Raw genomic sequence first — 24,642 nt, forward strand, 5'->3', positions numbered from 1 at the left:
TTGCATTATAAAATTACATTAGCTTACTATTAACCTGTGGGGGGTCAGGCAGGGGAAACATACATGTAGTAGCACATTTTAAAATATATATCACAAAATACTTTATTCGAAGTCATTTTTTTTATTGATTACTCTGCAGTCTTCATAAACAAGATTATTAAATAACCTAAGCTGAAAATAATCTTCCTTGTTCATTTATTTGAGGCAGAATAGAAGATTACTTTGTTATTTTATTATAATCGTGGTGCTTTTTCTGTTTGCAGTGATGTCCTTCTGCAAAAAAAAAGTCTGTACTGCAGAAATTCTGTGTCTGTATTTTTTTTTTTACATAAACTGTCAATTTTATAAAGCAATTTTTTTTTCGTTTTGTATAGAATTTTTGCAGTAAAAGAAAGAAAATGCATGCATTTACTTAACCCAACGAAACAAAACTGTAACAAGACTTCAAATATAAGGGCAGAGCTGACATATAAACTAAAGCAGTTTCTGTAATATCAGCTGATGATAGTGTTTTTATTGTCAGTGTGTTCTGATTGACTAAATGTTTCTGTTGGAAGTGAACATGTGTTAGTGTTTTGAACAATAATTTCATTTTGAAACATGTTTGCAGTGTTTTGTTAGACATGGTGTAGTGTGTTAGTTTATTATTGTATTTTGAAAAGAAGTTTAGAGGTTTAGTTTATAATGTGTGATTTTGAGCATAAAATTAACTGTTTTGTCAATTGTGTGTTTTAGGTGTGTTGCTGCATTAAGAGTTTAGCAAACTTGTTAAATGTATTGAAAAAAGTGTCATAGCCACTGTAAAAAACTGTAATAAGGTGTGCGTCTCCTGTCGGAGCGGTCACTGTGCTAGCAGTGGTGTATATTATTGAGTGCGCTTGCAGCGGTGCATAATGAGGTGTGCGTCTCCTGTGGAAGCGGTCACTGCGCTAGCAGTGGTGCATAATAATGTGTGCGTCTTACGTAGGAGCGGTCACTGCGCTTGCAGTGGTGCATAATAATGTGTGCGTCTCCCGTAGGAGTGGTCACTGAGCTTGCAGTGGTGCGTAATAAGTTGTACATCTCCAGTGGGAGCTGTCACTGCACTTGCAGTGGCGCATAGTAATAAGGTGTGCGTTTCCAATAGGAGCGGTCACTGCACTAGCAGTGGTGCATAATAATAAGGTCTACGTCTCCCTTATGAGTGGTCACTGCCATAGCAGTAGTGTGTAATAAGGTGTGCGTCTACCGTAGGAGCAGTTACTGCGCTTGCAGTGGTGCATATTAAAAAGGTGTGTGTCTCCCGTAGGAGTGGTCACTGTACTAATAGTGGTGCATAATAATAAGGTGTGTGTCTCCCGTATGAAGTATGAGTTGTCGCTGCCCTAGCAACAGTGTGTAATAAGATGTGCGTCTCCCGTAGGAGCGGTCACTGCGCTTGCAGTGGTGCATAATAATAAGGTGTGCGTCTCCTGTCGGAGCGGTCACTGTGCTAGCAGTGGTGTATATTATTGAGTGCGCTTGCAGCGGTGCATAATGAGGTGTGCGTCTCCCGTGGAAGCGATCACTGCGCTAGCAGTGGTGCATAATAATGATTGCGTCTTACGTAGGAGCGGTCACTGCGCTTGCAGTGGTGCATAATAATGTGTGCGTCTCCCGTAGGAGTGGTCACTGACCTTGCAGGGGTGCATAATAAGGTGTACGTCTCCAGTGGGAGCTGTCACTGCACTTGCAGTGGTGCATAGTAATAAGGTGTGCGTTTCCCATAGGAGCGGTCACTGCACTAGCAGTGGTGCATTCTAATAAGGTGTGTGTCTCCCGTATGAAGTAAGAGTGGTCGCTGCCCTAGCAGCAGTGTGAAATAAGATGTGCGTCTCCCGTAGGAGCGGTCACTGTGCTTGCAGTGGTGCATAATAATAAGGTGTACGTCTCCCATTGGAGTGGTCACTGCACTAGCAGTAGTGTGTAATAAGGTGTGCGTCTCCAGTGGGAGCTGTCACTGCACTTGCAGTGGTGTATAATAATGTGCATAATAATAAGGTTTGCGGCTCCTTAGAAGCAGTCACTGTGCTTGCAGTGGTGCAAAATAATAAGGTCTGCGTCTCCCATATGAGTGGTCACTGCCCTAGCAGTAGTGTGTAATAAGGTGGGCTTCTCCCATAGGAGCAGTCACTGCGATTGCAGTGGTGCATAATAAGGTGTGAGTCATCCCGTATGAGTGGTCAATGCGCTTGCAGTGGAGCGTAATAAGGCGTGCGTCTCCAGTGGGAGCAGACACTGCAGTGCTAGCAGTGTTGTCTAAATTTACAGTGGCCGATTGCTGCTAGCAGCAGCAACCTTATAATATAACTATTTGGAGGGATTAACGACTAAGGATTAGGAAAGGCTTAGGGGTTGAAATAGTGAAAAAAGGGGCAATGATGGTGCATTTTCACTGACTTTTCCATTTAATTTCTATGGAAAACTTAAATGATAGACTTAAAGAAATTTAAGGTAGTGCAAGGAGCGTTGAGTAGTAGCCAAAGGTTTTGAATGGAGTTCCTTGATTTATATCGAGTGAAATTGCGAATTGAATCGGTGTGAAAATAGATGGGGTAAGCTAGACGCGAGATTCTGGATGATTTCTGTGCTGAAATTGCTTATCGGCTTGGTGTTATTATTACTTCATATTTACTTATTAAATTTATTTAATTAAGCAATTTATTTTATATGCACATGTCGTCTATGTAAACGTTAATAACACATTTAAGTTTTTGCATGTTAAGTACCTAGACAATGAATCTATGGGATATAGTCTATACACGGCCCAGGATCACGGGTGGAAAGAAAAGAGAATAGAGGAGGGGCTGCCGGCGTTAGTGACATCAGCAGAGGCAGCCTCGTGCAGGAACTTGCGTTGGGGCCTGAAATAAAGTTGGGGGCTAGAGCCGTTTGCGGAGGCATGCTTGCACTACTGATGGCCGTAGGATCACAGGTGGAAGGAAAAGAGAAGAGAGGAGGGGCTGCCGGCGTTAGTGACATCAGTGGAGGCGGCCTCGCGCTGGAACTTGCGTCGGGGCCTGAAAGAAAGTTGGGGGCTAGAGCCGTTTGCAGAGGCATGTTCACGATACTGATGGCCCTAGGATCACAGGTGAAAGGAAAAAAGAAGAGAGGAGGGGTTGCCGGCGTTAGTGACAACAGCGGAGGCGGCCTTATGCTAAAACTTGCGTCAGGGCCTGAAAAACCTGGTTAATCTGCAAGTGGCACGAGGGAAGAATCCGCTTGTTAAGTGGTGACGTGTTGGTGAAGTATGTAATACTGTTTCCGGGTCCAAGCCATCACTCATTTGAGTTGAGAAAATATTAGTTTATGATCACTTGTAACAAATATGGCCGACCAGACACATAATTATTTTGCTTTTTATTCAACAACTGAGCCTACTTTTGCCCAGGGAAGACTCGAAACCTGATTCCATGGTATTTACGACCCAAAAGGAATATGCCATGCAGCACTGAACAAAGATTGGCTCAAGACTTCTTTAAGCTCCTTGCTTAAGACTCATGTTTTAATGTAAACTTTACTCTCTCTTTGTGTATAATCATGTGTTTTGCAAAGTTTCCCTTGCTCCTGTACAATATTTTGGGTTTAATACCTCTGCATAAAATGTTTAACTCTAGCGAAGCTAAACGAGCTCATAAACGGTTCATATTTAGTTTTGTTCTAAAGCTAACTTGCTGTACTAATTAATTGTTGACATTTTATGTTAAAAAACATATTAACATTTTAAGAGACTTTAACATTTTTGCCCCGATTTGCATAAAATTTGCCAATGCAAATTCCTCTGCCTCGGACAAAGAGCCATAAACCCATGATTCAAGAAAGTTAGTTTCTAATTGGTTAACTTTCCATGGAGGGTGGATCCGAACCCGCCCTATAAAGCTTGGGACCAAAGCTACGCCTCTCTCTGTGCTCTGAAACTCTGCTCTTCAACTCCCTCTTTAACCGCAACTCTTGAACCATGCCCTCTGAAACCAACCTTCTTTAACATGGGCTCTCTGCTCTGCAACGACCTAAGAACAAGACCTAAGCAGAGAAACCTCCAAGAAAGCAGGCGGAGACCCAGATGGAAAGGGTTAATCGCACAGCTCGGACATTTTATAACTCAGATACCTTCTTTCCTTTATTTTCCATCGAGCGTCTAGTTAAGTTAGTGCGTCGCAAAACAGTGGTCAACACAACTGGCCCCTTTTGCCGTTTCAACCTCAAACACCGACTCACCCCACTCCAACCTTTGTGAGAACAAGGAACAACCAGCAGAACCACGTGCTCAACAACGGGAGCTTCTTCACACACAGACAGACGCAAGTATCCACTTTTGTCTACATCTGAACTGGTGTGAACTAAATGCAAACCTAAAGGGACAATAGAAGGATGAATTTGAGGTTTTCCTATCATTACATCCTCTCAACCTCTTACTTTACCTTCTTTACTCTTCTCTACACTTGTATGAATGTGTGTTTGTGTTAGATGTTAGTTTCTGTTAGATTAGTCAATAAAATTTAATTTTGTATAGAGAAAGGTGCCTGTGTATATTTATGAATCTAATGTCTTAAACTTCGATCTTGTTACCCTGCTCAAACTTTATGGGTTTTTATTTTGATAGCATCGCTGGATGATTTGTTTGTTCGGATCTAAAGAGTCGATTCATTTGAAGCCCCGTTCAAATGAATCTTCCTCCCACTAAACTAATCCGCTATATATAATATGGTGCAGAAGATACGCGAGCACTATAATCTAAATCACAACTCGCTACATTATAACGGTGAAAAAGGCGCGGGAAGAATAACCTTGAGCTAATTTGTTACATTAATAATGGTGTAGATGAGAGCACTTTAATCTACATTATAATTTATTACAGATTATTAATGTAGATATGCAAGTGAATTTATATTATTATTATAATTTGCTACGTGTTTATTGGTGGAGAATAAACACAGCATAAATATTACACACTTTTAATTCATATCATAAATTAAAGTTAATTTTATACAAAGTCAGATAGTAGGCATGGACATATATATTGAGATCGTGATTTTCGAAAGTATTAAATTGCTTTGTAAACTTTTATAATTACCATTTTATGAGTCTCCCCATACAGTTGAATAGAGTGCTTGAACCCGGAAGCGGATAGGCTTGTTATTCCTAAATTTGGCATGACACAAAGCAGTGGCATTGCAGGCAGTACTAAGTGGAAATGCTCCATGCATGGGGGATGGAATAGGCCGTAGTGGAGACGTGCTCACACTGTCACGGCAATTTGGCCGATGGTGGCGCTTCGACGTGTAGAGCGGCGGCTTGGCACTCGATTGATCTGGGCCGGTGGTTGCCGAAACTGGGGAGTGGTTCAGGTTTGTTGCAGGTGTCTGGAGGAGAGGCGGCGTGGCGAGCTCAAGTTAAGACCACGGCCTCTGTTGATATGCTCTGCCGAGTGCTGATGTGCTGGACATCGGCTTGGAGTTTGCAGGTGTTGTCCTTATGGAAATTTGCTGTTTGGACAAGGTTGCAGCGATTGGATGTGCCAAAGCTGAAGTTGAGAGAAAACGGAGATATGACGTGTTTGACTATTTATAGGGGTTTGTTCTTGAGCTGATTAGATAATAGAATGATTGTGTGTGTGATGAATTAGCCTTGTCAAAGACTGATCATGCTCCTCCAGAAATTTGTTTATAAAACATCACTTAACTTAAACAATTCACTTATGTTTGTCTATTAAAACCAAAAGAGTTGTGTTGAAAAAATTGATGAATGAAAGCAAGTTGTGTTGCTTCTGCAGTACCGCATTTTGGTCAGTAGGTTAGTTGTTGTTTCAAAACAACAGAGGAAGGAAGATTCAAACCACAACAATCGCTCTCATTATATGGGAATCAAAAGATGAAGATTACAGTAAAAATTTAGAAAGTACAATATACCAAAAATAACTGTAACAGATCTAACCTTTGTTTTCCAGAATGTAATCAGAGTGTCTGAAATCTCACCACACACCCTCATTCACTAGTCCCTAAATTAGTTAATTAGTTTATTCCACTAGACAGAGAGTATATGACCACAAATGAGTGAATTCAGACACTGATGAACAGCTGCTGTTAACAAGCCCAATCACTGAAGGAAAGAACAAGAAAAAAAACTACAGACACCACCTCACACCAAACCAACTGAATTAAAACAGAACATTAAACAACTCTATTAAATAACAGCATTAGTAGCTTCACTGATTACAGTTTGAGTTCAATTCTCTCATATGGGCAAAATATTTGATAATTAACAGAAGTTTTTATTTTTATTGAAAATGTTTTTTTTTTTTTTTTTACCTCACCATCATGGAGATCAGAGGCTGCTTTAGTTGAGTTCTTGATCCATTTACTCTTCTATGTTAATGTTTCTCTGGCTATTATAACTGTGTTTCTGAAACTCATATTTTTATAAGTTAATTTATAAAACAAAACACAAACTTATATGATTGCTTTTTGGGACAAAACTGCAACAAACAATGAAGAATTTATAAGAACTAAAAAATTAGAGTGTCATGCCTAAAGCTCTAATAGCTCTTAAAGACACACTGACATCAAGAATCAGGATATGAACCTCAACTATGGTTGCTTAAAGAAAACTGCATAAAGCTGCGATTACACTGGGCTTTTCCTCCTTTAGACTTCCATTTATACGCACGCGAATGTGTCAGACCGAAAACGCAGGGTCATCCGGTGCAAAGTTCAAGCTTGATGAATTCTGACCTGCGAAATCACATCACTTGACTGCGTGAGACCAGTCGAGGATCAAAACACGACCTCTCTGGACAAAAATTTAAAACATGGAGCAATCGCTCACTTTTTTTAAATGTCTAAGCTTGTTTAATCCCGCCAATTTTCACAGCGCAGCACGACAGAATTACGCACACACAAACTCTAATGTGACCGTAGCTTTATCCATACATGCCGCAATGCATGCTGGGTGCCAGCATAGTACAAAACTCCCACCATGCACTGCAGCACAAAAACATTTTGCAGCTTAAAGTTTTTACAATCTCTTTCTTTGTCTTTATTTTATGTTGTTTCTCGGGGAGTAATATTTCAGCAGAGGGTTATGTATTGTCCTGGGTTGTTGTGGCTAATTGTTGATGTCTGTGTTCTTGAGAACTGTTAAAATTCATACATTTTCATTATTAATAATGTAGTTAAACCAATTAAACTTGAATAACTATTGATTGCTTAAGCTTCTGTGGTTTTAATTAGACATTTTTTAATGTCTCACATTCTCAATTTCTCACATAATTAACATATATAGAATGCATTAATAAACAGTTGTGAATGGTTTTGATATCACAATTAATCTCATCAGACTGTTTTTAGTATTCTCTTTTGGCTTTTCATGCTATATAAATAGTGTGATTAACACAATTAGTTACAGCAACCACAAAAACAAGTGGTGTTTAAACAAAAGTTGAAGAGCCCAACTAAAGCTGACTCTGCCCTCCATGATGGTGACTTCAAATGAACAACAAAAATTTAATGAAGAGCTTTTGTTCATGTGACAGAAATAAAGTCAAAGATCAGTAATAAGTGAAGATCCTGTTGGAGGCAGATATATCCAGCTGCAGACCCGCAGAACGACACACGTTTCAGGCACACACAATTTAACACACGATCTAGGCAAACCATATATGGTAACTAACTAGGGCTGCACGATATTGGAAAAAATTGACATTGCGATATTTTTTTTCCCTGCGATATATATTGCGATATTTAGAAATTCAGAATCAGGAGTTTTGAACTGCTAAAAAATTAAATAATTAATAATTCTATAATAATTTGGGTAATTTTTTAAAGCATTTTCCTAAAATATAAAAAAATGAGTAAGTAAAAACAATGAACAAACATTTTTATAGTTTCTTTTGGGTTGTTTATAAAAAATATGACTTAACTGTCAATTCAGATAAATCAAGGATCTAATGTTATAATATTAATACTAAATGTTGTTTTTACTGTGATAAAAGCGACCTCATTTGGTGAATGCAAAGATGACACTTTATTATCACATTTAGGAATTAACACAAGTGACAAAATAAGTAATTTAACTTTTTATTCAACAATTACAAACTTTTTTTTATTATAACAATTACAAAACAGAAGGAAATATCTTATCTCAAAATTGTAAAAATATAAAAACAGCTGAACACTAACCCCCTGAGTGGTTTAAAAAAATAAACATGTTATAAAAAAAATAAATTGTGGATAAGATAAACTTGTTCTAATAATTGCCAACAATTAACTTTACAATAAATAAAATAATATGGCAGCAATATATATATATATATATATATATATATATATATATATATATATATATATATATATATATAATAAACAAACAATGTTTGTTTACCAACATTGCCAAAGAAACAACCCAATAAATAAAGATTAAACACTTCAATAACTCTATAAAAAATAAATTTGGTTTCTTTCTCACAACTGGTGCATAATCTAAATTTAAATATTCAGATACACCTATTTGGTGCTTTTTCTCTATGCATTAATTTGCACAGAGTTTAGAGGTTTTTAGCTAAGAACACCAGTCTATCCACCATTGCAGGCTTGAGACTTGAACGTTGGCAGGTGATTATGTTGCCACTTGCACTGAAAACCCGTTCGGATGGGGAACTTGTTGCTGGAATACAGAGATATTTGCGGGCAAGCTTGGCGAGGTGTGGGAAGCTTACTTTGTGTGTTTTCCACCATGCAAGTGGATCCCCCTCTTTGTCTATAGAAGGTGTCAGTAAGTAGCTGTTTAATTCTGCTTCCACAGCATCCTTAATGGCTACAGAGAAAACACTCTTTGCTGTTGCTCCACTCTGTTTAAAGAAACTTCCCAAGGACTTCTTGGCTTTTTTTGCCTGGGATGTTTCAGCAACTTTGTGCTGTACTTCAGTGCTGCAGCTTACAATCTCTTCCTGGCATTCCATCATCTCTGATGCAATTCTGGTTTTTACTTTGGGCTTGTTGTCTGCATTAATGTAGTCCATCTTGAATCGGGGGTCCAAACAAGATGCCACATCTAGCAGCTCCTGAGTAGCATCATCTTTATATTTCTCGTTTAAATAGTACAACATCTCATTCTTCAAGGTCTTAGTCAGGTCAGTGTCTTCATCATGCGTTAATAGCATTGAAGTGTTGAAGAGGTGAAGAACTGGCTTCACATAGGAGACACTAACATAATCTTCTCCTGAGAGTGCATCTGTGAAATCCAGTAGTGGGCCCAGTGTCTTGCTGACAGATTCCAAGACATCTATATCTTGCCAGGTTGAAATCAGATGCCTTGCCTTCTTGTCCTCAGAAAGAACCTGAGTTAAAGCCTTCTGCTGCTCTAAAATCCTGCTGATCATCATCTGTCTGGAACCCCATCTTGTTTGGCATTCTGATATGAGGGAATGTACTGGTAAATTTAGGGGCTTCTGTGCTTTTTCTAGGGCACTTCTGGCCATCCAGCTGTGAGAAAAGTGACTCACCAGCTTTTTACAGATACCTGTAGCACGATCAATGCGCCCATCCCTTTTCACTGCATTTTCTGGAAACATAAAAACAAAATTAAGAAACTGCATATAAATAATTCTAATAAATATGATAAAAAATTAATTTCTCATTAAATATCATACATAAATATTCACAAATATATACTTTCCACATGCTTTCTCTTTATGTCATATTATTTTCTATAATATTATTAAATTTTTTTACAATATTATTATTTATTATTTAACTTCTTTACCTTATCAAAACCCAAATATAGGGACGTTAGTAAGTTTTGAGTCTTGTAAACAAATGGAGAATACAATTTATTTTATAAATAAACATTTGGCAAAAGTAGTTTCCAGAGAATTAAATTTGCCTTAGATTAAAGAGCAAAAAAATATGATAAATAACCAAACTTAGAATTTTTTTATTATTTTAAGTCAAATCCGGCATAGCAAAAGCAACAGTAGTAAAATGCATGGGTATAATTTACCAATTGCAAGATGCAGCCGGTGGCCAAAGCACTGCAACCTGGTCCACTTGTTGAGGGCAGTCGCCTTTACCATGTTAGCAGCGTTGTCTGTTGTTATAGTGATGAGACATTTCTCATCCAGGCCCCAAGCAGCCAATGCTTCTCTCATCCCCATTGCGATGTTCTCTCCTGTATGGTCATTGGGGAAAAATGCTGTTTGCAAACAGGGACTTCTCAGCTGGAAGCCCTCATCCACAAAGTGTACAGTCAGACTTATGTAGGGCTCGGTTGTTCGGCTGGACCACAAATCTGTTGTTGCTGCGTAAAATTTTACTTGTGACAAAAGCTCAGTTTCCACTTGTGCCTTGCATTTGTCGTACAGCTCTGGTATGGCAATTTGAGAAAAATAAGTGCGTGACGGCATAACATATCGTTGGTCAAGCGACCGGATCATGTTTGCAAAGCCGTGTTTGGTAACCGTGTTTATTGGTACCATGTCTTTTGCGAGGTGAAATGTAATGGCATCAGTGATATCTTTCTGCCATTTGGATCCCTTCTCATGCGGCGTCACACTGGCAAAGGCATCCGAAATAGTTTTTTGCTTTGGACGACAATCTGACCTGGCTCTGCATTCGTCATACAGTGCTTTGTGATGCCGACTTAAATGGTCAAACAAATTAGTGGTGTTTCTGCGAGTTGTGGCCCCAACTGCGAGGCATTCCCGACAAAGTACCTGTTTTTGGTCAGCATCATCCTTTTTGTATCCAAAATACTTCCTTATAACCGATGTTGCGTTTCTTTTTCCAACCAAATCTTCCATTTTGGCGCCTTTCTCCCATTCCGCGCTCATTTCGTCACGGTCACGCGGAGACTGCATGCATGAAGCATGTTACGCAATGTGTGCTGATCAATTCATTTTTAATTCATTTATATCAGATAAATATAGAACCGTAGACAGTTTAGAAATTATATATTTTTTCTTTAATTATATTAATTTGTTTTTTCGCTCAGCCGAGCCTTCTCCGTTGCTGTGTGGAGGGAGCAGCAGCCTGTGTCAGTCACCTTTTACCTACACCCCGCCTCCTGAAGGTCTCTCTCACTCACTCACGTGGGCATGCACTGCGGTCTCGTGAGGAAACGCAGCTTTTTGATTCAATGTTTTTCTTGTTCCCGAATACAAATAATTTTTCAAGTATTTGTTCGAAATAAGTATTGGTAAAAACACGCTATTCATGCCTTTTCGAATACTGTATTCGGCTTCGGCTCCGCCCATAATAAATATATATATATATTTTTTTTTCCTTTGCATCACACCTCCTGCGATGTGACTATTGCATATGCACACATCGCGATTTCGATGCTGAAACGATGTATCGTGCAGCCCTATAACTAACTAACTTCTTAGTATCATTATCACCACTTATTAAATTTCACAAATATGGTTCCCATTTAAGTCATTATATCATCATTATGTCGTGTAGCGTACAGTCCACAGATAAAATTACTTATTGATTTTATCAAGGAGTATCTTGCGTGGGTTTTACGACTCCTGGCTCCAAGAAGTCTGGATATCCACGACAGCTTACGTTATCCAGGGAGACTGGAGAGATAAGCCGGGAGCTTCAAAGACATTCCTTTCTTACACGCACACACACATCCCCACACCCACAAGGACACTAGTCCAAAGAGAAATTGACTGAGAAACCAGGGACCAGCACAGAACTAAAATGTTATGTTTGCAAACTTTGTATCTCATTTCTGACCTTTCGTACCTGTACAATCCCTCCAGGAATTGAGTTTGACACCCCTGCTTTAGGCCTTTTTAAAGCATAAATAATGTAAATGTGTGGGAATTATGTTGATTATTTTTTGATGTGCTTTCATTGTTAACCCTCTGGGGTCTGAGGGTGTTTTGGGGCTCTGGAGAAGTTTTGACATGCACTGACATTTGTGTTGTTTTCAGTATCTTAAAAACATATAAATGGCTAAAGTGTGATAACACTGTAAACAGCAGAAGTTGGGCTACAATAACACCTAAGCAGCATGCTTGTATGTGTTTGTGTTTTTGAGAAAAAAACGTTTATGCGTGGTTAGTGAAAAACTGAAATTTTGAAGTCACGGAAACAAGGCTGTAAAACACACAGAGATCATTTGTGCACAAGACTTGAGAACTGGATCTGGTAGCCTAGTGTTTTTGCTTCAAAATGATGTGAGAATCATCTTGTTCCCTTGCTCACAGAAAACAATATAGTGAATTAAAATTTCTAAGTCACTTTTTGAGTGAAATTGGTTTATGCGGGAAGGTGTGAACTATTTTGCTGCATTTGCTGTGGTGCAAAGTTCAAGCTTGGTGAACTCTGACCTGCAAAATCACATCACTTGACTCCGTGAGATCAATCGAGGATCAAAACATGACATCTCTGGACAGAAATATCGCTATTTTAAATGCCTAGTAAGCTTGTTTAATTCCGCCCCTTTTTGCATCGCCATACGACAGTGTTTCGCACACAAACTCTAGTGTGACCGCAGCGTTATTTTCTTCAGTGATTCTGCTTTTTAAAGGTGTTCATCAACTCTCAATTCTTCTTTAAGTAGACACTTAATTATCTCATTACCTTCATAACTGTGTTCAACCCTCTGTAGTGAGCACACTAGTGAGGATTTTGCTCTGGGATTTAAGGGGGTAAATGTATTTGATAAAAAGTTATGTATTTTTAACAGAAGTGTTCTGTAAACTGAATAATGTAATGTATTTTTTATTTATGCCATGTCAGCAACCAAGGCTATTTTCATGGCAGGAACCTTTCAACAATAAATATACAATTTAAAATCAACAAATAAAAGAATACATAAATTGAATAAGATTTTTGGTGTTGATGCATGATAAAAATTCTAAAATCTTTTCTGGTTTCACTTTGTTAAAAATGTCTTCTGGAATCATTAAAAGCAGGAGAGTCCAGTAAAATGTGTTTATAGTAAATGGAGTTTTGCAGCACAAACACACAGTTTTTACCTTGAAGCAAAAAACCATGTGTTATTATTGTATGTCCATTATCTTTTACAATGTCCAATATCTTTTACAACATCTTGTAAAAACTACTTGATCAAATCTATTCTTAAAGTTTCTTAAAATTCTTAAAATGAGATTTCAGGTTGGATTTCATGTAATTTATTATTTTCTAATGCATCCCATTCCTTTTGCCACTTGTTTAAAATTTAAATGTTGATAAAAAGTTTCATCTCTGATGGAGGAATTTGTTCACTACTTGCTTCAAAGCGTCTTTAGCAGCTGCATCAGCTCGCTCATTTCCTGAAAGCCCGACATGTCCTAAAACCCAGCAAAAAATTATGTGATAAAACTGATTTTGTAATTGGTGAACTTTAGTTAAAATATTATCAATCAAAGGATGATCATTCTCTGAAGATTCCATAACTTCGAGGGATGATTTAGAGTCTGTAAAACAATAGATTTCTTTTGTTGGGCATTTTCTATATTCTCCAATGCTAAAAGTAAAGTGCAGGCTTCAGCTGTGAATATGGAGCATTGTTTAGGCAGACTGACTCCATAATGTTGTTGTCCAGTTACCATTGCTGCTGCTATGCCATTTTCCACCTTTTAACCATCTGTAAAAATAGGTGAATGCTGAGAATATTGGCTTCTAATATCCAAATATTGTTGTCTGTGAACATTGGGATGAGTTACTCCTTTCTTCTGATGTCCTAAATCCATATTGATTATGGGCTTCTTTAGAGTCCAATGAGGCACTGAAGTGTATTTGACTTAATATGTCCAGGTTTATGTTTAAATTTTGTAGATGTGGATTAATGCGGGCGAGTAGGTAGTGCTGTCGCCTCACAACAAGAGGGTCGCTGAGTCGCTGGTTCGAGCCTCGGTTCAGTTGGCGTTTTTGTGTGGAGTTTGCATGTTCTCCCTGCCTTCGCGTGGGTTTCCTCCGGGTGCTCCAGTTCCCCCACAGTTCAAAGACATGCTACAGGTGAATTGAGTAGGCTAAATTGTCCGTAGTGTGTGTGTGAATGTGTGTGTGGATGTTTCCCAGAGATGGGTTGCGGCTGGAAGGGCATCCGCTGCATAAAAACTTGCTGGATAAGTTGGCGGTTCATTCCGCTGTGGCGACCCTGGATTAATAAAGGGACTAAGCTGACAAGGAAATGAATGAATGAATGGATTAATATGCACACCAAATGCACAGTAAAATGCTCAGAGTAAAATTTACTCAGTTCAGAGAAGATTTAGTCCCTCTCTAAATTAAGTTTCAAGAGTTCACACTTAGCTGATGATTTACAAAGCTTATTTGGCATGCTGTCCCGGGAGAGAGCCCCGAGCTCAAGGGCTCCTCGAGCCCGGGGCTTCCTCCCGTTGGCAGAGCAAGAAGGGAGCCCGAGCTCGGTGGATCTCAGAACTCCCCTGCCGCTGTAGCTAAGGGAACGTAAGGAATTAGACAAGCTTGATTGTTAAGTATGTTGAATGTCTTTGGATGGTGGGAGGAAACCGGAGAACCCGGGGAAAACCCACGCGGACACGGGAAGGACATACAAACTCCCCACAGAAACACTCACCGGTCCTATAGAACTAGGACCGGCAGTATTCTTGCTGTGTGGTTCACAGTGCTAACCACTGGACCGCCGTGCCACCCAATCGCAGGTAAAGGAGGAGAATAGGGGAGGAGGGGGGTTTCTTCCAAACGAAGATAAAGTGAACTGAAAACTGAGGCTATTTATGGTGCCTTAGGGCTCATATGATTGGAAGATTAGTGATTAGCAAATACGAGACTGGACGTGATAAATCACAAGCACGTGATCCTCTCGAAATTAGTTTATGAATAAACTTCACAAAATTTACTCAGCAGCAGAGTTAAAGTTAATGAGACAATGATAGGTATATGAGTACTGTGAATGTATATGAGTACAATGATAGGATGTTAATTAAGTGATGATTGAGCACTGATGATGAACACCTGCTGTTAATAAGCAGAAACAGAGAAGAGAAACACAAAACTTCATTACCTTCAGTCACAGCCGTAGATTAAATAAACTGAAATAAAACACATCAAATCTCTCAAAATCTCAGCAAAGGATCATTAACCCAGCCGGCATTTCAACGGTGATTCAACGTTGAATCAACGTCAGGTCTATGGTTGGATCAACGTTGAATTACCTTTTGATTTTGCAAATTGGATCAACGTTTATATAGTGACGTTGTTTCACCGTCGGACCATCACCGGTGATTCACCGTTGAAATCACAACGTTGTTTCACCCTTACCTTCTTCATGGGTGAATTGTGGTCGTTTTGTAGACGTTGAATGAAGGTTGAATTACCTTTCGATTTTGCAAATTGGATCAACGTTGATACCGTGACGTTGTTTCACCGTCATACATTTCAACGTAAGTTAAATAGAAATTACATACAACGCAAAGTGCATAAATATAGCAAACAAATTTTTACTAATAAAAAATACACGACACAAATACACAACTTAGTCTGTGTATCAATTTATTTAATACACACCTCATTATTTCAATTATTCTAAATATACAGCAACATTTACAGCATACATAGTTCATTAAAACCATGCAGGTTACTATACATGCTGTACACTCAAATACAGAAAAAAAGGCATACAATTAAATAGTCACTTTTTAATTAGGTTTCATGAATTAAAGTTAAAGTTTACTAACATGAACGAAGAACAAATACTTGTACAGCATTTATTAATCATTTAATTAATTGAAATATGTCCCGATGCTATTAAAATTAAAATGCATGCTTGTTAACTTTAATGCACTGAGCTGACATGAACTGTACTTTCTTTATATGAAAGATGCTTTATTGTTCTTTGTTCATGTTAGTAAATACATTAACACTTACTAATACAACCTTATTGTAAAGTGTTACCGTCTTCAGAAAGACAGATACTAACTAAATTAAACTAAGTAACTAAACTACGCTTCAACCATCACAGTCTCCAAAATACAATTCTGTTTACAAAGTTTACAAAATACCCATTTTTAAAGTGGCTGCAGTAAAAAAATAAAAATAAAAAACATCACTCACAACTAAGAATCACAAGTGAAATACATTACATCTGTTTGAGGTTTTATAGGTTGAGAGAAACACTTGAGGTAAAAGATGGCACTGGGGACAAAGAATCAAGTGTAAAACACTAAAACATCTATATCAGTCTAGCACTTAAATACATATTTATTTCTCAAACACCAGGGGCCTGTTTCAGTAAGGAGGTTCAAACAACTCGGAGTTTAAACTTGAACTCTGAGTTGATTTACCGAGAGATTGAAAACTCGGAGTTTTCGGTTTCAGAATAGCTGATCTGAGTTGGGTCAATCAACTTTGAGTAGACCAACTCAGAGTTAAGCGCACACACCATGACTATAAAAAGGCATTATCAATGGAGCGCAGATATTATGAGTGACCATGGCAAGATCTTAAAAAAAGAGATCACCATTTCTTTCCCCAGCTGAACTTGATCTGCTCATGCAAAGTTTTAGCAAATATGAGTGTATATACGTAAAAAGAAGCAACCATCAGTGAAACAGAGACAGTTAGCCTGGGAAAACAGCTGCTCAAGTTAATGCGTAATTTTTTATTTAAATTATTTAAACATTTAAGTATAATAAACTAAGGAATATAATGTGTGACGTTTATACTTTTTTTCTAAACTTTTATACACGTTTATCAGTTTTAATAGATTTAACAGTGCACTTGTGTGTCTGCCTTTTTATTGATCAAGTGATAGAGGTTGATATAACACTAAGAACCTAAGCAGTGCTAAAAATAAATTTTAGACAGAATAATAATCCCATTAATCTAGTAACAGTACATGTCGAAGGTTAAGCTAAATATTTATGGAAAAAAGGACAAGCCTTGTACGTGACTTTGTTCTGTGTGTGACAAAAAAATGTAGGCAATAGCTATGTTTCCATCAAAATACAGGCTTACATAAATTTGTGCAAAACTGGAATAATGCCTAAAAGATGCGAATAAAGCAGCGTTTTTATCCAACGAGTCAAAGAGAACACAATCGTCACTTCCTGATTAACTTGCGCCAAATATCAACAGTAAAAACAGAATTACTGCGGTAGAACAAGCTGCGTTAATGATTTTTTATTTAATACTTGCGCCTCAGAAGACACAATGAACACGTGGGGGCGTTTGAAGCCAGACGCGGCCGATCTTGACACGCTCCAGACGCTCGGAGGTAATTAATAATATACACTAATACTGAAACAGTTAAGACATTTTAGAATGACTAAAACAACATTTAAGATGTTCTACTGTGTGCTCAGTCAGCTGGTTTGTCCATTTACACACATTTTCATCATCATCTCTAACAAACTTTTTTTTAATGTACATACTGTAATTTGTTAAGTGCACTTCGTAGTTTATGCGCATCTTTTCTTATCAAATAAAAGTTTAACCTACTCAGTTATGCAAATGTTTTATTATGAATATTTTCAAAAGTTATGTGAATCATGACGTTTCCATCAATCGTTTTTATGGGCATCTCCAAAATGAGCTCTAATAGGTGTGTGGAAATGTAAGACTAATGCGAGAAATACGCTTCAACTTTAAAAAAGGGGAGGAGACCGACAGAAACTCAGAGTTTAGAAAATAAAACCTGCTCCAGACCAGGTTAGATTCACAGGGTAAGTTACCACAGTAACTGACTCTGAGTTAAAGTTACCTTTCTTTCAGAAACAGGCTTGACTTACCCTGATTTCTTGAGTTTAACAACCTGCCATTTTGAAACCGAAAACCCAGAGTTTCTCTCATTTCAGGGTTAAAATACTCTGAGTTTTCACTTAACCTCCTTTCTGAAACAGGCCCCAGGTGAGTTTCCTACAAAATCAATAATGAGGTTTGCTATTCCAATTCATTGTGAATGAATGGCTTCACATTCATAATAGTGAAAACTCATGCTATAATCTAAACCTGACATTACTCCTTCATTACTCCTTTTTTTTTTGTATAAAGTACATCTATTGTGTTTAGCATTACTGCAGCAAAACTGAGCACCTGTGACAGTGGAACATGTAGACAAATATTTCAGTAAATCATCAAGAAAATGTGTAGAATATATGGTTTGATTCTCTCTCACAAACACAACAGTAAAAGCAATTTGTTATTCCATTATTATTATTAGTATCATAAAAATTGCATGTTCACATGGGTCTTATAATAATGGCTCACATTTGTAAATGTAGGACCACTATTTCACTATTACATGTCACATTAAGTGTTCATATAGGTTCTGTTATTAATTACTTGTGTCATCCCAGAAACCTGTTAATCTTCAAAACACAAACTAAAATATTTTAAATTAAATGCTCCTCATCCTCTACAGACAGCAATGGTCCCAAGATGGTCATTGTCAAGACAAGGCACAAAACACATTGTCAAAACGTTCCATGTGACTTCAGTGATTTCAACTGTGAACATACCAAGCTCCAACAACACTTTAGTGAGGCAAAACAAAACAGTAAATACAAATATGTTTGCGTATATCTCTCCCGCATCAGATCAGCGTGTGCGTTTACTGCGAGCAGTAAGCACACACCATGACCTGTTGTGGCAAAGGCAAACAAGTTATTTTTACAGTACTTACTGTGATTTAACCTTTATGACAAATGTACTGGACCTGTTACACATATATCACTATCTTTTATGAACACAAATTTCACTGTAACGGGGGCTGTTGTTTTGCTCCAGTTATACCTTTAGAGAACACTGTACTAGTCAGACATCCATACAAAAGCAGAGAGTTTGGTCTTGTGTAGCAGAACTGCAATAGAAGTCTGTCTGTCTAGGCTGACACTGGTTTAGGCCATCAGTATGTCCTTGATGCCCTCAAATGGAGCTTCCAGAAAACCTGCAATAAATGAAATACGAGGTTACAACTAAGTTGGTATCAGCTATTATACAAAGTGAAATTCAAATATTTATTTTTTATTGAGTCCAAATTAGTCCTATAATATAGTCACACTCAATAATTTTGACTCATCCATCTGAATATTCCTAACTAAGAGAAGTGAAGAATTAGGTGTGATGTCGCCAGGAAGCCCTTCGCCACTACTGGTGCCAGCATTTCAAGAATTCAAATTTCAGATTCTTGAAAAAATTACTTTTTTTTTTTTTTTTTAACCGTGGCTGCATTAAAGAATCATGAAACATTCAACACATCTAATAATTATAAGTTGTTGTAAACCATTACATGTACTGTAAAAGCTGTTTAAAGCTTTTTAGACATGGTTGAGAAAAACTCTAGAAAGAGTAGCACTTCTGCAAAAGTCTGCATGTAGGACAGAGAATTAAAGGGATAGTTCAAAATTTGTATTCTGTCGTCATTTACTGACCACATTGAACACAAAAGAAGATATTTTGAAGAAAGCTGCAAATCTATTTAACCATTGACTTCTATAGTATTTTTTTCTACTATGGAGGTCAATGTTTACAGGTTTTTAGTTTTTTTTTTTTCAGAATAGCCTCTTTTGTGTTTAACAAAATAAACTCATAATGGTTTTAAACCATTTGGGGAGTAAAATGTGAGTAAATTTTCATTCTTGGGTGAACGATCCCTTTCAGTTGGAAAACATCAGAATTCTTAAGTAGACCCTTTTCACAAGACAGATGATGCATTTCATTTGTCATCTTAATCCTCAAGTTTTTAATATTTTGATTTATTTAAATAGCATGTTTATTTATTTGTTTTAATGACATTTAATAAAAACATCTTCTCAATGACATCACATGTACTGGACCTGCTACACTTGTATCACTATTTTTTTAATACAAATTTCACTGTAACAGGTGCTGTTGTTTTGCTCCAGTAATACCTTTAGAGAACACAGTAGTAGTCAAGACATCCATACAAAAGCCTTGGCATGGAGTAGCAGAACTGCAGTCTGTCCAGGCTGACACAGGTTTAGGCTATCTGCGTGTTCTTGATGCCCCTCAACTGGACCTTCCAGAAAACTCAAAGTTAAAACCCATTACACCTCTTATCTGCTACTATACAAAGTGTAATTTAAGCATTAATTTCTCACTAAATACATATTTGTTCCCCAATACTGTCACATAGTATAACATCACAACATGATTTAACAATAATAATATCAATATAACAATATAATATCACAACATAGCCTAACAATCAATAAACAAACAGATTAGAAAGAGAATATCACCAACCAAAGCATCAAGAAGATTTAACAGATAGCTTAGTTAAAGCTAAAGTAAACTTACATGGACAAAGCCTTTTCCATTCAATGCTGTGCAAGTTAGTGCGTCTCTGGAGTAAGTTACATGTCTAAAAGCAAAAACAACAACAACAACAGTGAAACGACAGCAGGGGCCTGTTTCAGAAAGGAGGTTAACTGAAAACTCAGAGTATTTTAACCCTGAAATGAGAGAAACTCTGGGTTTTCCGTTTCAAAATGGCAGGTTTGTTAAACTGGAGAAAGCAGGGTAAGTCAAGCCTGTTTCTGAAAGAGAGTTAACTTTAACTCAGAGTCAGTTACTGTGGTAACTTACTCTGTGAATCTAACCTGGTCAGAAGCAGGTTTTATTCTCTAAACTCGGAGTTTCTGTCGGTCTCCTCCCCTTTTTTAAAGATGAAGCGGTATTTCTCGCCTTAGTCTTACGTTTCCACCCACCTATTTTAATGCTCATTTTGGATACGTGCATAAAAACGATTGATAGAAATGTCATGATGCACATAACTTTTTAAAATATGCATAAAAAACGCGCATAACTGAGTAGGATAAACTTTTATTCGATAGAAAATGTGCGCATAAACTACGATGGAAACACTTTTACTGAACAAATTACAGTATGTACATTAAAAAAAAGATTATGATCATATGATAATGAAAATGTGTGTAAATGGACAAACCAGCAGGCTGGGCACACTGTAACATGTATTAAATATTGTTTTAGTCATTCTAAAATGCCTTTACTGTTTCAGTATTAGTGTATATTATTAATTACCTCAGAGTGTCTGGAGCGTGTCAAGAGTCTCCGCGTCTCATGGCTTCAGACGCCCCCATGTGTTCATTGTGTTTCAGCATTGGCTTCTGACATCGAGGCGCAAGTACATTAATTAGGCTAAATAAAGAATTAATTGACGCAGCTTCTTCTACCACAGTAAATTCTGTTTTTACTGTTGATATTTGGTGCCAGTTTAATCAGGAAGTGACGATTTTTTTTCTCTTTGACTCGTTGGATGGAATTTTATTAGCATCTTTTATGCAATATTCCAGTTTTGCACATAAATTTATGTAATATATTTGGATGGAAACATAGCTATTGCCTACATTTTAGTCACACACAGAAGAACTGTACTAGATGGCTTATCCTTTTTTAATAAATAATTAAATTTACCTTCGACATGCACTGTAACTAGATTAATGGGATTATTATTCTTTCTAAAAATTATTTTTAGTACTGCTTACCTTCTAAATGTTATATTAACCTCTATCACTTGATCAATAAAAAAGGCAGACACACAAGTGCACTGTTAAATCATTTAAAACTAATAAATGTATAAAAAAGTTTAGAAAAAAATATAAACGTTACAAATTACATTACTTATTTTATTATACTTAAATATTTAAATACTTAAAAAGTGAAATTAGGCATTAACTTGAGCAGCTGTTTTCCCACGCTAACTGTCTCTTCTTCACTGATGGTTGCTTCTTTTCAAATATATACACTCATATTTGCTATAACTTTGCATGAGAACATCAAGTTCAGCTGGAGAAAGAAATGGTGATCTCTTTTATAAGATATTGCCATAGTCACTCGTAATGTCTGCGCTCCATTGATAATGCCTTTTTAAAGTCACGGTGCGTGCACTTAACTCTGAGTTGGTCTACTCGAAGTTGATTAACTCAACTCGGATCAGCTGTTCTGAAACCGAAAACTCTGAGTTTTTAATCTCTCAGTAAATCAACTCAGAGTTCAAGTTTAAACTCTGAGTTGTTTGAACCTCCTTACTGAAACAGGCCCCTGTTCACTTTGTAATAATAACACTAATAATACAACGTATAAAATGGATATTGTTTCTGAAATAGATACGTTGCTCAGTAACTTTAAACTGCGTTTGGAGTTTATCGCTTTGAATTTGCCATAAAAACGCTCATTTAGACTAACGTTAAACATGTGACATTACCTCGAGGTTAGCTGCGCTTTACCGTAGCGCAAACAAGACTAAAAACAAACTGGACAGTTTTAAATACTTCAAAATTCGAAACACTACACCAAGTCACATTTAAGATACACTGTGTGTACAACAAAATCGGGGGGTAAATAAAACATTAAAGCATCTAAAAACACGCTTACCTCTGAATTCTGCTGCACTGCAGGTCAGGTGTTCGTAATTAAGTGAAGTGAAGCGCTGCGCGTGGCCGCGTGCGCCGAGTCCTCCGATACCATGGTAACCAAACATGTTGAATATTGGGTGAAGCCATGACGTTAATTCAACATACAGACCATGATAAAAAAAAAATGTCACCGTTGATTTGTACAAGGATTTCTGTAACTTTTTTCAATCATTTATCATTCAACATTGTTTCAACATTAAAGCAACTGACGTATTTTCAACCACATTTCAACGTTGAAGCCCTGTCATATGCAGGCTGTTTTTCAACCGTTCAACATTAAACGTTCTATCAACATTATTTCAACGTTCAAAACACATCTGACCTTATTTCAACCATATTTCAACGTTGAAGGTCGGTCGTGTGCCGGCTGGGTAAGTAACTCCACAAACAGCAGCTTTACTTATTAACAACCTGTTTGGCCTTATTTCTGCCACACTCTACAAAAATTCATAATGTGATATTATTAAAAATGAACTTTTTTTTACAACAACAATAAAAAAAAACACCACTTTTTGTGTTTAAGCTGCTTTACTTGGACTCTGACTCGATTTCTAATGTTATTTCTCTTTGCTTGCCAAATACTGTATTGTGGCAAATATTGTATTAAAAGAGCAGTTATGCTCTGGATAAATGATTCTGTGGTGATTTAGTCACTGGTCAAATCAGTAAAATTGGTTTTGACCTATTAAGTTTAAATAATGTTGTATCAAAAGGAGCACTGTATTAAGAAAATGGAACTCACCAATACTTTCATCAGATCATAAAACACATTGAACAATTTTTTTTTCTACAGTGCATGCTGGGAACTATGAATGAACGTTGTATAATTCTCTTACTATGCACTGCAGCCCAAAATAAATCTCTAACCACTGTTGAGACAAATATGCTGATTATTTATGTCTATGTCTCTTAAGTGATTCAGATGCTCAATGTGTTTTAATATAACACCAGAGCTGAGGTCCATTCTCTTGAAAAACACGGAATTATGTTTGTTATACGATAAACCATCCTTTAAACATAATTTGCAAAGTCAAACATAATTTATAATACAGTTACTCTTATTAAGAATAAAAGTCCATACAGGATCAGTCAACCTGATCTCATGTGCTCTCTTTATACTTGTCATATAGCAAGCAAAGAAAAATTACTATTAGAAATCGAGTCCAAGTAAATCAACCACTTTTCTCCATGATGGTTACATCAGGGGAACTAAAACAGTTAATTCTCATGTGGACTTTTGTGAACATATGACAGAAATAAAGTCAATAAGCAATGCGCGAAGCTGCTGCTGCTTCTCTTCTGTTTCTGCTTATTAATTGCTCATCATCAATGTTCAATCATCAATTAATTAACCCCATCATTGTCTCATTAACTTTAACTCTGCTGCTGAGTAAATTTTACTCTGAGGATTTTACTGTGGTGCGGCGCAGTGGGTAGCACGTTCGCCTCACAGCAAGAAGGTGTGTGTGTGAATGTGTGTGTGGATGTTTCCCAGAGATGGGTTGCGGCTGGAAGGGCATCTGCTGCATAAAAACTAGTTGGATAAGTTGGAGGTACATTCCGCTGTGGTGACCCTGGATTAATAAAGGGACTAAGCTGACAAGAAAATAAAGAAATTATTTTACTGTGTGGTCTGATGGTTTTGGTTTACTTTCATGCAACTGTACAAACTGAGGGTTAAAAACTGCAGAATAAGCGGGGTTGTTCTTATTTGCTTTTAATTTAACAGCATAATGAGAGTTTCAGCCGTCTGTTTTGGAGTGAAGGTTCATTGGCTTCAGTTAGAGCTGCACAATTAATCGTTAAAAGATCGCGATCTCGATTCGACCCCCTAGACCACAGGTGTCAAACTCAGTTCCAAAAGGGCCGCAGCTCTGCACAGTTTAGTTCCGACCCTAATTAAACACACCTGATCAAACTAATTGAGTCTTGTTTGAAACCTACAGGTAAGTGTGTTGCAGCAGGGTTGGAACTAAACTGTGCAGGGCTTTGGCCCTCCAGGAATTGAGTTTGACACCCCTGCCCTAGACGATCTTTATCCAGCATTTCTACCATTCTGTCAATCATATTTTCAAGTTCAGGAGAGAAGAAAAGGCAGCTGCACGAGTCTTTTTATTGTTTCACACACGTTGCTCAGTGACATTGACACCTCCAAATGATGTTGAAAGAGTCACAATATACTTGTTTAAGGTTTAATTCACCTTAAATTGTCATTTTTGTCTTCATATAAT

At 37.3% G+C, this 24,642-nt stretch overlaps 1 protein-coding gene and 1 long non-coding RNA gene across 7 annotated transcripts in view; one reads left to right on the forward strand and one right to left on the reverse strand.

The window, feature by feature from the left end:
* si:dkey-250k15.7 overlaps positions 1–24,642 on the forward strand; it is an 82,755-nt gene that overhangs the window by 4,981 nt on the left and 53,132 nt on the right. The gene's annotated exons all lie outside the window — the stretch shown is intronic.
* On the reverse strand, positions 15,493–22,433 carry LOC101885510 (uncharacterized). Of its 2 annotated transcripts, XR_012392032.1 has the most exons (4): positions 22,371–22,433; positions 20,274–20,337; positions 19,865–19,992; positions 15,493–18,900 (listed from the first exon to the last, which is right to left on the reverse strand). It is a non-coding gene; the product is annotated as an uncharacterized lncRNA (long non-coding RNA). The 2 variants fall into 2 exon arrangements; XR_011008740.2 differs by lacking the exon at positions 22,371–22,433 and having other exon boundaries at positions 20,274–20,339.

This window comes from Danio rerio, chromosome 16 (genome assembly GCF_049306965.1).
Source record: "Danio rerio strain Tuebingen ecotype United States chromosome 16, GRCz12tu, whole genome shotgun sequence".
In the NCBI taxonomy this organism is placed as follows: Eukaryota; Metazoa; Chordata; class Actinopteri; order Cypriniformes; family Danionidae; genus Danio; species Danio rerio.